Genomic DNA, 13664 nt, shown 5'->3' on the forward strand with positions numbered 1-13664 from the left:
GTCGTTATACGTTAGGTAGCACGATACTTATAACAACGGGTAATGAAAACAACCGTTGTGAAATAATTTATAGGTCCTGGGTTTGAATTCTAAAAACACCATTCTTGCATTTTAACATTTCACAACAGTTATTTGTTCCAACCATGGTGGTATGTGTAAGAGTTTATAATAAAATATGTGATTGCTTGTTTTTCCCTGGCCTTCATTAACCATATAAACAATTCAAATAGATTTTTGAGATGATAATCAGAAAAATTAAATTATTCTTGAAAACCAACTTAAACGGTCCAATGTTTTTCAAATTGCATGTATCATGTAATTCATGATTTCCTAATTAACACATATAATTTGATTCAATCCCAAATTCTTCAAAGTAATGATGATGAATGAATGTCTTTTAAGTCTTTCACACAATTTGATTTCCTTTTTTTTTCTAGTATATTTTTCAAACATCAAATTTTGTGTGAAAGACACAGACTGACATCCATTTATCATCATTGTTTTGAAAAAATTGTGGCATTGAATCAAATTCTATGGGCTAAAGAGGAAATCATGAATTGCAAGATGCATGCAATTCGAAAAACATTGGATTATCTAAGTTATTTTTTAAGATAATTTAACGTTTCTGATTATAATCTCAAAAATCTATTTAAATGAATGCAAGTCCAATGAGGGGTTAGTGAAACAAACAATCACATATGATATAACAAACTCACTAACAACATTTATAAACAAAAACATCAATTAATTAACATAGATTGAGAGAACTTGATAGCTAACCGTTCTTGAAAAATTAAGACAAACTTGTAAAATGAAAGGAGGATGAAATCGAGGAGAAAATTGCAGGCTTGTGTTAAATTTGAATGGATGTCATTCTAGATTTATCACACAAGTTTGCATCTTTCACTCCAGCTTCATCCTTTTTTTATTTTTTCTTCATAGCAACACAAATCAATTGTAATCCTACAAACACCGTGAAAAAAAACATGTAACATAACTAGCAACACAAATCAATTGTAACATAACATAAACAACATGTTTCACGTGATTTTTCAACAACAACAACCAATAATAAATCATGTGAAACATAACAAGGCTTAAATCTTCATGCCTAGTTGAATTCGTGCAGTTATCAAAGTCTTCATAATTCTCAAGGTCTTCATTTGATTCGGAATCAGTTGCACCCAGATTCATTAGGTCCTTCACAATAGCCTCTACCTTCCTTATATTTTCGGGGTTAAAATTCTTGATAAGAATATTCTTATAGCCTATTTCACTAGATGGTTCAACAACATTAATGTGATCCCTAACAACTTCAGCTTCCTTGGCTTTGTTCAACCATAATTCCAACATATCAATAACATTCTTTGAAGCCACAATCTCGTGGATAAGTTTGCTCTCATTATTCATGTTAAGAGAATGATCTGGAATCTGAGAGAAATATCTAAAATCTGAAGAAGAAGAGGAATCTTTTTTAAAAAAATTATACAACAACATACAACAATAATAAAATCCATAAACTCTCGAATAAGAAGAAAATCATGTGAAACTTAACAACAACATATATGAAAACGAGAGAATAAAGAAGAAGAAAAATATCTTTATGTATGAATAACAAGATTGAGACTATACTGTATAATAGGAAAGTTAATGGCGAAGAAGAAGAGAGAAAATGTGTGCTAGGATTTTGCTGTGAGAGATAAGGTGATATTGTCAAGAAGTGAGAGATCATTCGTTTATATATGGGTATACACTTTTACCCGAGTCGTATTCAAAAACTGTGATGAGATGTAATAACTTTCACAACGGTTGACATTATCAACCGTGGTTATAGATATTTTAATTTTAATATATATATATATATATATATATATATATATATATATATATATATATATATATATATATATATATATATATATATATTTTAAGGATAACATTCATTATAACTAAAAAATAGAAAATTGTTGGAGCTGAGATTCGAATCATGTCACTCCATGAATGTATAATCACGGTTAATTAGTTTGACCGTAATGCAATGTTTTTCCCCGTAAATATAAAAAAATAAAGCACGTTAAAAAATGAGGTATTAGCATAGTTAACTGTCAGACCGTTGTAATTTAGTGTTACCTAAGATATATTTTGTAGTAGTAACACAATTATTATAGAGGATGAGAAGAAAAGGAAACTGAATGAATACAATAGTAAGGGCTACAATGAGAGTGAAACAACGGTGATAAACGTGGAAAAAGAAAGACGAGAAAAGAAACATATGACATATATCATGGACGGTGGAAAAGTAAACGAAAGGAGTTTTTTATTGGTAGGACCTGATAGCCAAGCCTGTCACGAGAAATGAGTTTTGTTAGCTGGAACATTCAGGGACTAGGAAACCCGAGTGTAGTTCTAACAATTTGGGACCTCGTTCGAAAGCATAAACCGAGTGTTTTGTTTCTTTGTGAAACACCCGTACACGCAAACAAGGTTGAGGAAATTCAGACCAGATTGGGCTTTGACGATTCTTTCGCAGTAGATACAATTGGAAGGGGTAGTGGCTTAGCATGTTTGTGGAAGTCACCTTATGATTGTTGTTGAGAATTTGTTATCAATCAATTAGTATTGATTGATATTCAATTAGTCATAAGTGTAAATTATATTATTACCTATTGTGTATAACTCTTTTGCATATAAATACACAACATATGTGATCATATTTAGACACACAAAGATACAATTACAACCTGGTATCAGAGCCTCGTTTAAGATTTGATGGGCCACTTACTATGATTTCCGTTATCGGGCTACCACCATTTATTTTCACACTCCAGTTGTCTAGTCCTAAGTGTGAGTGGGTGTATTAAGAGTCCCACATCAGATAATATATGGCCTGGACATGTGTTTATAAGTTGGGGCAGTCTTTATTCTACCAATCGATTTTATAGGATTGAGTTAGACCCGACCACATTTATTAACATGCACGTGGAGACTATTTCAGCCCACAAAAGGAATGATGAAGCCGACATGTTTTTGCCCTTTGCTCATTTGAGCACATGTTTATGTTAAAGCAATTTGACTTTTTCTCACTTGAGCACATAATTGTGTATATATTATTGTGCTTGTGTTTTGTTTTGATTGTTGTGGACCCAATGCAAAAAATGGACAAATGGACTTAGTTTCTAGGACATTCCCTATGCAAAAGAATTGGAGTAAAAAGGCCTTAATGTTGAAGATGGATTAGAAGGACCAAATCTCTAAACTCACTCTTGCCCATTCTTGATTTGCTTCATAGAACTTTTTGATGTGTGTGTTTTTTGTGCTAGGGAATCCTATTTGAGCCAAATTGAAGAACCATTGTCATGTGCTTCAAAGTGAAAGATACAAGAGCCATTGGGGATCTTCTAAGAGCTTGCTTGATTAATTTGATTGCTTGAGCTTACAATTATTTGCTTGCTTATTCCAAAGGATGGGAGCTACTTGGATCATCAATATGATCTCAAGAGAGGAACTCCATTTGTGGTCTTGTTTCTTATCCTTCATCTCTTGTATGATTAGGACTTTAGCCATTCTTCTTCTTCCTTCCACTCTAACCCAAGCCAAAACTTTTGTGCAAACATTAACACTTGTTTTCAAACATTAGAAACCTAAGCATTATGCTTTTGATTTTCAAACTTTCTTTTCATAACACTTATTTTGAATTGAATCTTTAAGTCAACTTTGACCATATTTTTGTAAATACTTTTCATTGGTAAATATAACCCATTCAAATGATTTTGTGATTTCAATGGTCACTTTCTTATTAAAACTTTTCATAACCTTTAGCTATTAGGTTTGAGTTATCCTTGAGGTAGATGTAATACTCACCTATATCCTTAGTGATGGACAATGAGTCTGCCATGCTTATTATAGGATTAACCCCTCACTAGCATGTTGAAGCTATCCTCACATGGTGGATTTGTGGTTTTAGGTTGAGTTTTCTCCCTTGGATAACAAAAGACCTTAAGGCTTTTTGACCAATCAATTCACCAACTTGTTTTGAGATTTTTACCCCGAACTACGAGGTTTTGATCCTAATCTTTTTTAAGATGGTACGTAGGCAATGGGTTTATCCATCCAAACACAAATTGTAAATAACTTGTATATTCTCTTCTCATCTCTTCAATCATGTTTGCACAAATAAATTTTTCACAAAATACCAACCTTACAACAAATGTGAAAAGGGCTCCCTAGGAGTACCTAGGATGTTTTGGGTGCTTAAAACCTTCCCATTGCATAACCAACCCCCTTACCCCGATCTCTGACATTTTTACTAGTTTTTGATTCGATAAAACTAGTAGGTTTTTGTTCGCTTTCTAACCATTCCTTTGGATAAATAGAAGTGCGGTGGCGACTCAACTTGTATGGTTTACCTTGGATTTAGTCAATATCTCTAATGGTAACGAATACCCCGCTACATAAAAGTGGCGACTCTGCTGGGGACATTTGCCTAGTGGGTTTTGCCTACTTTTCATATTTGTTGTATTGTATTGTATATTATTTTTGTGACATATGTTTTGTGCAATTTGGGATTACTGTATTGTATGTAATGATTGAATTGCTTGATATATTAATTCATTGTATGCTTGGTGATCTTTGTGAGATGAGTTCTATACCCGAACTCGAGTGCACTTAGGATAGGAGAATGGCATAGTCTTGTTGACTTGTGTGGAGTTATTCCTTAACAAGTTGACTTACAAGCCCATTCACTTGGTGGAGGTCATGTTGGGATCAATAATGTCACACGAGTAGTCGTGGTTAGGCATTACTCTTTCCAATATAGACCTTAGAAGCCAAGGACCTTAGTTTTCCAAGCCCATCTTGGTCTATTTTTAGGACGTAGTGCGAAGGTCGTTCAAGTGTAAGATTTGACACGATTGTTATACGATACTACACTCATAAGAGTCTCTCTTGAGAATATTTTTGGAATACGAGTAGTCGTTTATCCGATAATATCCGAAAGGTGGGATGATGACTATGGGAACCTCTTGTAGAACATGTTTGGCAGGTTTAAACCCTAGTACACTCCCTTTGGGTGGTTCTTAACCGAGACTCCATGCTCGTGACTTGCAACAAACCCTTGATTCATGGTTGTTCCGTTCTTGTGTATCCTTAATATCAATGGAACTTGGGTGTTGACAAAGGTGTAAACCATAATCCACAAAAATGGATGATTGATATTAAGGATGACTTGATCCATCCCATGACCTGTGTGCGATGTGCTTTGCTTGATCCTTGAGTGTGATTGTTGCATCCATGCATTCATGCACCCATTTTCATCCATATCATCAATAATGAGAAAATTTTCAAGGAACTTAAGAGGTCTATTTGCAAATTTTTAGACATGGAAAGACAAAGAAGGAATACGAAGAAGTACAGTTTCAGACAACCCGACTTGAAAGAGCTAAGGAATTTGACATTCTATATATTAGATCCCTTGGATTTCAAGGCTCGTCATGGGAAGCTTCTATCTATTCTGACTACTCAAGCGGACGAAGGTTTGATGAGTGTATTGGTGCAGTTCTATGATCCCTTGTACCGTTGCTTCACATTTCCGGATTTTCAGCTTTTGCCCACGCTTGAGGAGTATGCCCATCTTGTTGGCATACCTATCCTAGACCAGTTGTCGTTCAGTGACTTAGAGAGGGTTCCTACTTCTCAAGAGATTGCTGATATGTTGCATATAGATGAATCTCTGGTTGGTGCTCATATGACTACCAAAGGTGGAATTCAAGGTCTCCCTTCTGAGTTCCTCATTGCTCAAGCTACTTTATATGGGAAGGCCATGAGTGAGGAAGCCTTTGAGGCCATATTTGTACTTCTCATCTATGGGCTAGTGTTATTTCGCAACATCGACAAGTTTGTGGATGTGAACACCATTAGGATTTTCTCTACTCTTAATCTTGTTCCTACTCTGTTGGGTGACACTTATTTCTCTTTGCATATGAGGAATGCAAAAGGTGGTGGTACCATTGTGTGTTGTTTGCCTCTGCTGTACAAGTGGTTTATTCGCACTTGCCGCAGACAGTCGCCTTCAAGGAGAACAAATGATGTCTACGGTGGTCCACGAGACTTATGTCTCTCACTAATGATGATATCTTTTGGTACAACCGTGTATATGATGGTGTGCAGATTATCGACTCTTGTGGTGAATTCTCCAATGTGCCTCTTCTTGGTACATGTGGTGGGATTAACTACAACCCTATTTTGACACGTCGTCAACTTGGGTTCCCCCTAAAGGATAAACCTAATAACATTCTATTAGAAGGTGTGTTCTTCCAGGAGGGTAAAGATCCCCAAGGCTTGAAGGGCAGGATGGTCCGCGCTTGGCGCAAGATCCATAGGAAGGGAAGGAAAGAGCTTGGTCCGAAGAACTGTATTGCTTTGGAACCCTATACCTCTTGGGTTAGGAGGAGAGCTTCTGAGTACCTTATTCCTTATGAGTATCTGAGACCTACACCTTTGGTTGTGGCTGGGCCTTCAACCCTCCCTAACCAAGGAGTTGAGAGACGAAGACCATTCACGTGCTTGGATCCGTGAACGAGAGGAGTTGCTTTAGCAGATTAGAGAGAATGATGCTTTGATAGAGTTTCTGGAGCACCAGGTTATTGATGAGCCTGATGATGCATTGACTTCTCTTCTTCCTCAGTCTTCCAAGTTTTGGAAGAGGAAGTATGATCGACTCGCCAAAGAGAAGGCGGATATGGAAGCAACCTATGAGAGGGAGGTGAAGAGGCTTCGTGCAACTTATCTTCCAGTCTCCAGAGCTTTAGACGATTTCTTCTAGGGTTCCATAGGATGTTCATTTTCCTTCTCTCTTGTATTGTATTTGGTTACCAAGACTGTACTTCTTTGGTGTAAAAATATTTTCCATATATTATTGATGTGATATTTCCATATATTGTCTAAATGATTAATATTTTCAATACTTGCAAATAGGACTCTAAAGTTCCTCTGATAAATAAAATAAATCATATGCACGAGCATTGCATGCATCATGTGCATAAGCAGGTTTTGCTCCAGGCTTCTTGTTCTATGGTCTAACTTTGTGTGCTTCATTTATTTTGAAGACAAGCTGACTCACCGGTACTACACCTGAGCCAACTCTTCAAGACTAATGGATCATTTGGAGCAAGAGAACTGTGAACTTAAGGAGGAAGTGGCCAGATTGACTTCCCTGATGGAGTCTTTCATGGCTGCCCAGAGCCAGCCGTCTCCGACACCTTCAACTCCTCCCCAGAGGACAGTCATCTCCGAGATTGCCTCTTCAACCGTGCCTGCGGCCAGCGCCCTCTTCGCACCAATAGCTATGCCAGCCGGGTTTCCTTGGGGGATGCCTCCCAACTTTATTCCTGAGGGTCTTGCACCCACCTTTGCTTCTCTGCCGGCATCTAGCCAGGTCCTTGCCGTTCCACCTCCTGTCGTGCATACTATGCAAAGAGTAGACGACAGCATCTACCATTCTGAGCCGTCTGAGGGCCCAAATGTCTATGAAAAGATGGATGCTATGAATGATCAATTTCTTGAGCTCCGCAAGGAATTGAAAACTCTCAGAGGAAAGGACCTCTTCAGCAAGTCTGCTGCTAAACTCTGCTTGGTCCCAAATGTCAAAATCCCTGTAAAATTCAAAGTGCCTGACTTTGAAAAGTACAAGGGAAACACTTGCCCTCTCAGCCACCTGGTTATGTATGCCAGGAAGATTTCGACTCAGACCGACAACGATAAATTGCTTATTCACTACTTCCATGACAGTTTGTCCGGTGCTGCCCTGAGATGGTATATGGGCTTGGACAGCGCGAACATCCGATCCTTCAATGACCTTGGCGAGGCCTTCGTCAAGCTATACAAGTATAACGTGGATATGGCTCCCGATAAGGATCAATTGAGAGCCATGTCCCAAAAGGACAAGGAAACTTTTAAAGAGTATGCCCAGAGGTGGCGAGAGTTAGCAGCACAGATTGTGCCCCCGCTGGAGGAGAAAGAAATGACCAAGATCTTTCTGAAGACCTTGAGTTCTTTTTATTACGAGCGGATAATTGCCAGTTGTCGCTCCCCAGGATTTCCCGAATCCAGGTACAAACGCGAAAAAGAGTGGCGAGAAGAAAAGGATAGAGTCGCCAACTATGTACTTTTATCCCAAGAGGAGGGAAAGGTAGTACTGCATAACCTAGAGGGAACGGATAAAACAGGTCTCGAACCAAAGAAACTGAGTAAGGGGGCCGGTTACGTGAAGGGAAGCTTATCGCACCCCTTCACGTCTGTGGTACTCCACAGGATCCACGATTGCTATCTATGTCTAAAGGTGTCTGTAAAAGTCCTACATGCAATGCGAAAGAGAGAAAATCAAAGTAGGGAAAATAAAGAGTTATTGCTCGCACAGGCCCTACTCTGCTGCATACGTATCTCAAGAAGGATTGAGAATCAGAGCACCGTAGCCCGGCTAACCTGTTTCTGTTTGTTTTGTGTTTTTTAGGTGAACGACGTTACTACGCAATCTACCGGATGCTCGACCTTTGGAGACTTACTCACCTGTAGTAGAAGGAGTTAACGTGTCCTTAAGGGGAGATAGAGTTTGTTTGTGTTTTAGGAATGCTCATGCAAGAAAGGAAGTCCTAGACGAAGGAACCGTGCTACCTTAATTGACATGCAAACGGGAGACTATACGAAGTCTAGCAATCCTATGGGGATACAATAAGCAAGTCTCAAAAGAGAACAAAAACTGGAAATGGAATGCCAATCAATGGGCTTACATCCAACTCCAAAAACAAATGGGAAACAGAAAGCCAATCAATGGTCTTACATCTAACTCCACAAAACAAAACAGGAAACAGATAGCCAATAAATGGTCTTACATCTAACCCCACAAACAAACAAGCAACAAATGCAAACACACAAAATGCAAACAAGCAATCAAGCAACACACTCTATATGCAAACAAGAGGCTCAGACAAGTTGGTTGGGCTTTAGTCAAGGGGTCATATCAACCTCGACAAACAAGCCAAAACTGTAGGGGTGTCTTTGAGCTCTTAACCACTAACATTGAGAGTTAGGGTGAAGCTGATGAAAGGAAATGAGGATAAGACCTCATGCTCTTAACCCTAGCCTGGGTGAGCTTGAATCAATGAAAGCGTGGGGATCCAGAAAGAGGGACCCTATTCCACATGACTGACTCTATATACAAAGATCTTGGGTTAGGTTCAAGAGCATCAGCACGTAGTGCGAGCATAATGAACGACTCAACGATTAACAGGGGATTGATTGCTAATCCCTTCTATCTGTCAATTGCCTCTTCACTTAGGAGGACTTAACAAATAACATGCCTCAACAAGGAGGTCTTTAGCACAAATATAAACAAACATAGTCATTGCCTCTTAAGGAGGACTTCAGCCAAATGCCTGCCAAAAGAAACGACAGGGCTTCCAGACTACATGGAGTACAAGAGTGGTTACCTAGGTGGTATGTCAACCACAACCAAAGCAAAGCTCAAGCAAGAGCTAAAAGCAACTAATGTACCTGTACAAAAGCCAAACAGTCAATATTATATTCAGAAAACCAAACAGACAACACAATGGAACATCCAACAGTTATACACAAGGTAAGTCTCAAATGCAATCACTCAAGTGAGTTCATCACATTAATGGACCTACAACACAAGAAGAGTTAGTAAACAAAGCAAATGGCATCTCAAATGATGAGCAAAACAACCATGGGTGCTAAATACCTGAAACACAAACACAATTGGTGAGTACAAACCACTAGTACAAAGACTAGGGTCAGAGGCAAGTCAAATGACCAAAACAGAAGTCAACATTTCATATGAAGCACAATCAATCAAACAAGAAGAAAGCCTCAAAAGGTCCAAATCCAAATCATAAGGCAAGGCCATCAATTAATCAAGATAAGGCAAAGGCAAACAATGTGATCACATTTGAACATCAAACATAGAAAATCCACATTAAAACAGAAATGAATCCAATGATCCTGAAAAAATTTATGTGCACACAGCATGTTATGAACAAGCATCATACCAAAAATTAAGTCCAGAAGCAAACAAATGGCATATGAATGAAAATGCACAAGTATAAGGTCAAGAATGTGACACCAAATGCTACAACATATGTTCATGTGTCCAAAACAGTGGTATTAAATGGTAAAAATTCCAAACAAAACCAGAAAGTCACATCACATGTTAGGATCAAGCATGTCAAATTTCAAGGCAATTGGATTAAACACGAGCATTCCACAAAACAATTAGCACAACATGTCAATTTGGTATCATGCTCAATCACACAAACACAATTAAAAATCCAGCCACAATCAAATCAGGAAATTAGCATCACAAAATAATAGACATCACAACAAGAAAGTGGAAAAAAGTTTGGATCAAATTGAACAATCCTACTATTTTTAATGATTTTTGCAATTTGATGAAATTATTGAAATAACATGAAAAATAACATGGAAAATGAAATGTGAATAAAAGATGGAAATTCCATCACCAAGTGTTGAACACATGTCCTGTAGGTTACAAAAGCGCTGGAATGAAGAAACAATTTGAAAAAAGAAAAGATGCATAGCGCTGGATCGAGCTCAAGTTCTGAAGGTTGCATGCGCTCAAATGAAAATTAAAAGAAATAATTGCCAAGCAAAGGATCGAGCTGAGGACTACATGGTTACAAAGCGCGCTTAAAGAAAATCAATTGGAATATTAAAAATGCTACGCACTGGATTCGAACGCAGGATACGAAGGTTACATGCGCGCTCATTGCCAAGCCCTAAACGCTGAACCAGATGGCCGGAATAGTAATTCCGGTCATCTTCTCCGGTTGAACGCCGGCGACATGCATCATTTTTTTCTTCAGAATTTAGCATAAGGCGCATCATTGGAACCGTCTTGCTACAAGGAACACGAATCTCACACTCATCTCACCTAATTCTCACTGATACGCATGGATCGAACGAAAACATAATTGCAACCAAAACTTGAAATCAACATATCTTGTTCATTACTTAGCCAAATCAAAAACTAAAACCATCAGCATCACCAGCATTGAGAGATCTACATGATCATGTGCATAAAAAAGCAAAACAAGAGATTCGAATTTCAAGCTTACTTGATGTGCAGTGTCCAAATCCACGTGTTCAAGGCTCCAGCACTTCCAGATCTTCTTCCTCAACCTTCTACTGAAGCTTTATGCACGAATTGGCAATGGAAACAACCTAGATCCAGCTCAAACTTCAAGTTCCATCTTCATGTTCATGTGCTTGTGTAGCTTGATTCTTGCTCAAATTCTCCAATCCAAACCTTGATTCCTACTCAATCATGCATGATAAACCAGAATATGCAAGAATATTGATGAGTTGTGTGAAGAATTTTGAAGTTTGAAGTGAGAGAATTTTTGGAGGGAAAATGGATTCTAGATCTGAAATTGTGATTCTGAGCCAATTCAGTTAGGATTAGGCTTTTATATCATATGTTAATCACCATGCTAATCCCAATTTGCCTTGGTTAATGGAGATTAAGGAGAAATAAGGTGCATGGCAAAAATGGTAAATGCACCCTTGCATGGCAAAAGTGCACGTGAACAGTGCCATATTATGGTTCAATTCCACTTAAAATCAACTCATGAACATGATAGGATTGGAATTTTGCTCATGTGATTCACCAAATTCAAATTATGCATTTTCCCTCCAAAATGCACTTGAATGAACAAGTGGCCATGTGATCCTCTTTCATGCAAGGCAATGGATGATTTGAAAAATATTGGTCATGACAAGCACTTTGCAAAAAGAGTGGCTCAATTTGGAGTTTTGTAGCCAAAGTTATGCCATGTTGAACTTCCATGTACACATTGTGATCCTTTGCTCATAACTTCTCAACCATTCATCAAATGATCATGATCTTGGGCTTTTTGAAAAGAGGAGAGAAAGATCTTCAACTTTCATGTTGATTAAAAATTCATTTGAAGCTTCTTTGATGTTGGAAAGTCAAGTTGAATGTGAACCAAAAACTTGCCATTTTTGGAAACTTGAAATTACAGGTCACTTTCCATTTTTGGAAACTTTTGATTTGACTTCAAAATCTTCAAGATAGATGTTTGACATGATGAATAGGCCTCTTTTGAACATGAATGAGATGCTTCCACTCATTTCCCCAACTCAAAGCCCTCAGTTGACTGTACAGTTGACTTTTATGGCCCCCAGATGACCTGGATGTGCACTGATGAATTTGGGCCTATACCACTTGGTACAATTGCTTCAAAATGAACCCTAGCTCATATAAACTCTTTATCATGATCATGTGGCCTTCATCTCAAGGAAAGACTTTCCCTTCTGCACAAAGGATCCTCTGGATGCCAAATCTGACTGTCATGGTGCAATGTAATATGGAATGATAAATGTCCTAAAAAATGAATGAATGCATGAATGAGTGAGGGCAAATTTGAGGTGCTACAGATGCCCCTATTCAATCAACTAGGAACCTGAACGGATGAAAGCAGCGGCTATCAGACTTTCAATGTAAACAGGGATTGAATACCAAAAGAACCGGAGAATTTGCACTCTGCAGGCGATGAACCAAGGTAAGCAGGGCCATTCACCGATGGCGGCTTCCACTGGGGAAGAAAAAGATATTTACAACTGGAACAAGACCAGACGTTTACTGACGACTCTACTGAGGAATTGATATTTATCAAAGAAAGGAACCACGACCAGACATCTACCGATGACTGGGAAGAAAGAAACCACAACCAGACATCTACCAATGACTGGGAAGAAAGAAGCCACGACCAGACATTTGCCAATGACTGGGGAGAAAGAAACCACGACCAGACATCTACCGATGAATGGGAAGAAAGGAGCCACGACCAGACATCTACCGATGAATGGGAAGAAAGGCGCCACGACCAGACATCTACCGATGAATGGGAAGAAAGAAACCACGACCAGACATCTACCGATGAATGGGAAGAAATAAACCATGACCAGACATCTACCGATGAATGGGAAGAAAGGAAACCACGACCAGACATCTACCGATGAATGGGAAGAAAGGAAACCACGACCAGACATCTACCGATGAATGGGAAGAAAGAAACCACGACCAGACATCTACCGATGAATGGGAAGAAAGAAACCACGACCAGACATCTACCGATGAATGGGAAGAAAGAAACCACGACCAGACATCTACCGATGAATGGGAAGAAAGAAACCACGACCAGACATCTACCGATGAATGGGAAGAAAGAAACCACGACCAGACATCTACCGATGAATGGGAAGAAAGAAACCACGACCAGACATCTACCGATGAATGGGAAGAAAGGAAACCACGACCAGACATCTACCGATGAATGGGAAGAAAGGAGCCACGACCAGACATCTACCGATGAATGGAAAGAAAGGAGCCACGACCAGACATCTACCGATGAATGGGAAGAAAGGAGCCACGACCAGACATCTACCGATGAATGGGAAGAAAGAAACCACGACCAGACATCTACCGATGAATGGGAAGAAAGAAACCGCGACCAGACATCTACCGATGAATGGGAAGAAAGGAGCCACAACCAGACATCTACCGATGAATGGGAAGAAAGAAACCACGACCAGACATCTACCGATGAATG

The sequence above is a fragment of the Lathyrus oleraceus genome, chromosome 5, assembly GCF_024323335.1.
Source record: "Lathyrus oleraceus cultivar Zhongwan6 chromosome 5, CAAS_Psat_ZW6_1.0, whole genome shotgun sequence".
Classification (NCBI taxonomy): domain Eukaryota; kingdom Viridiplantae; phylum Streptophyta; class Magnoliopsida; order Fabales; family Fabaceae; genus Lathyrus; species Lathyrus oleraceus.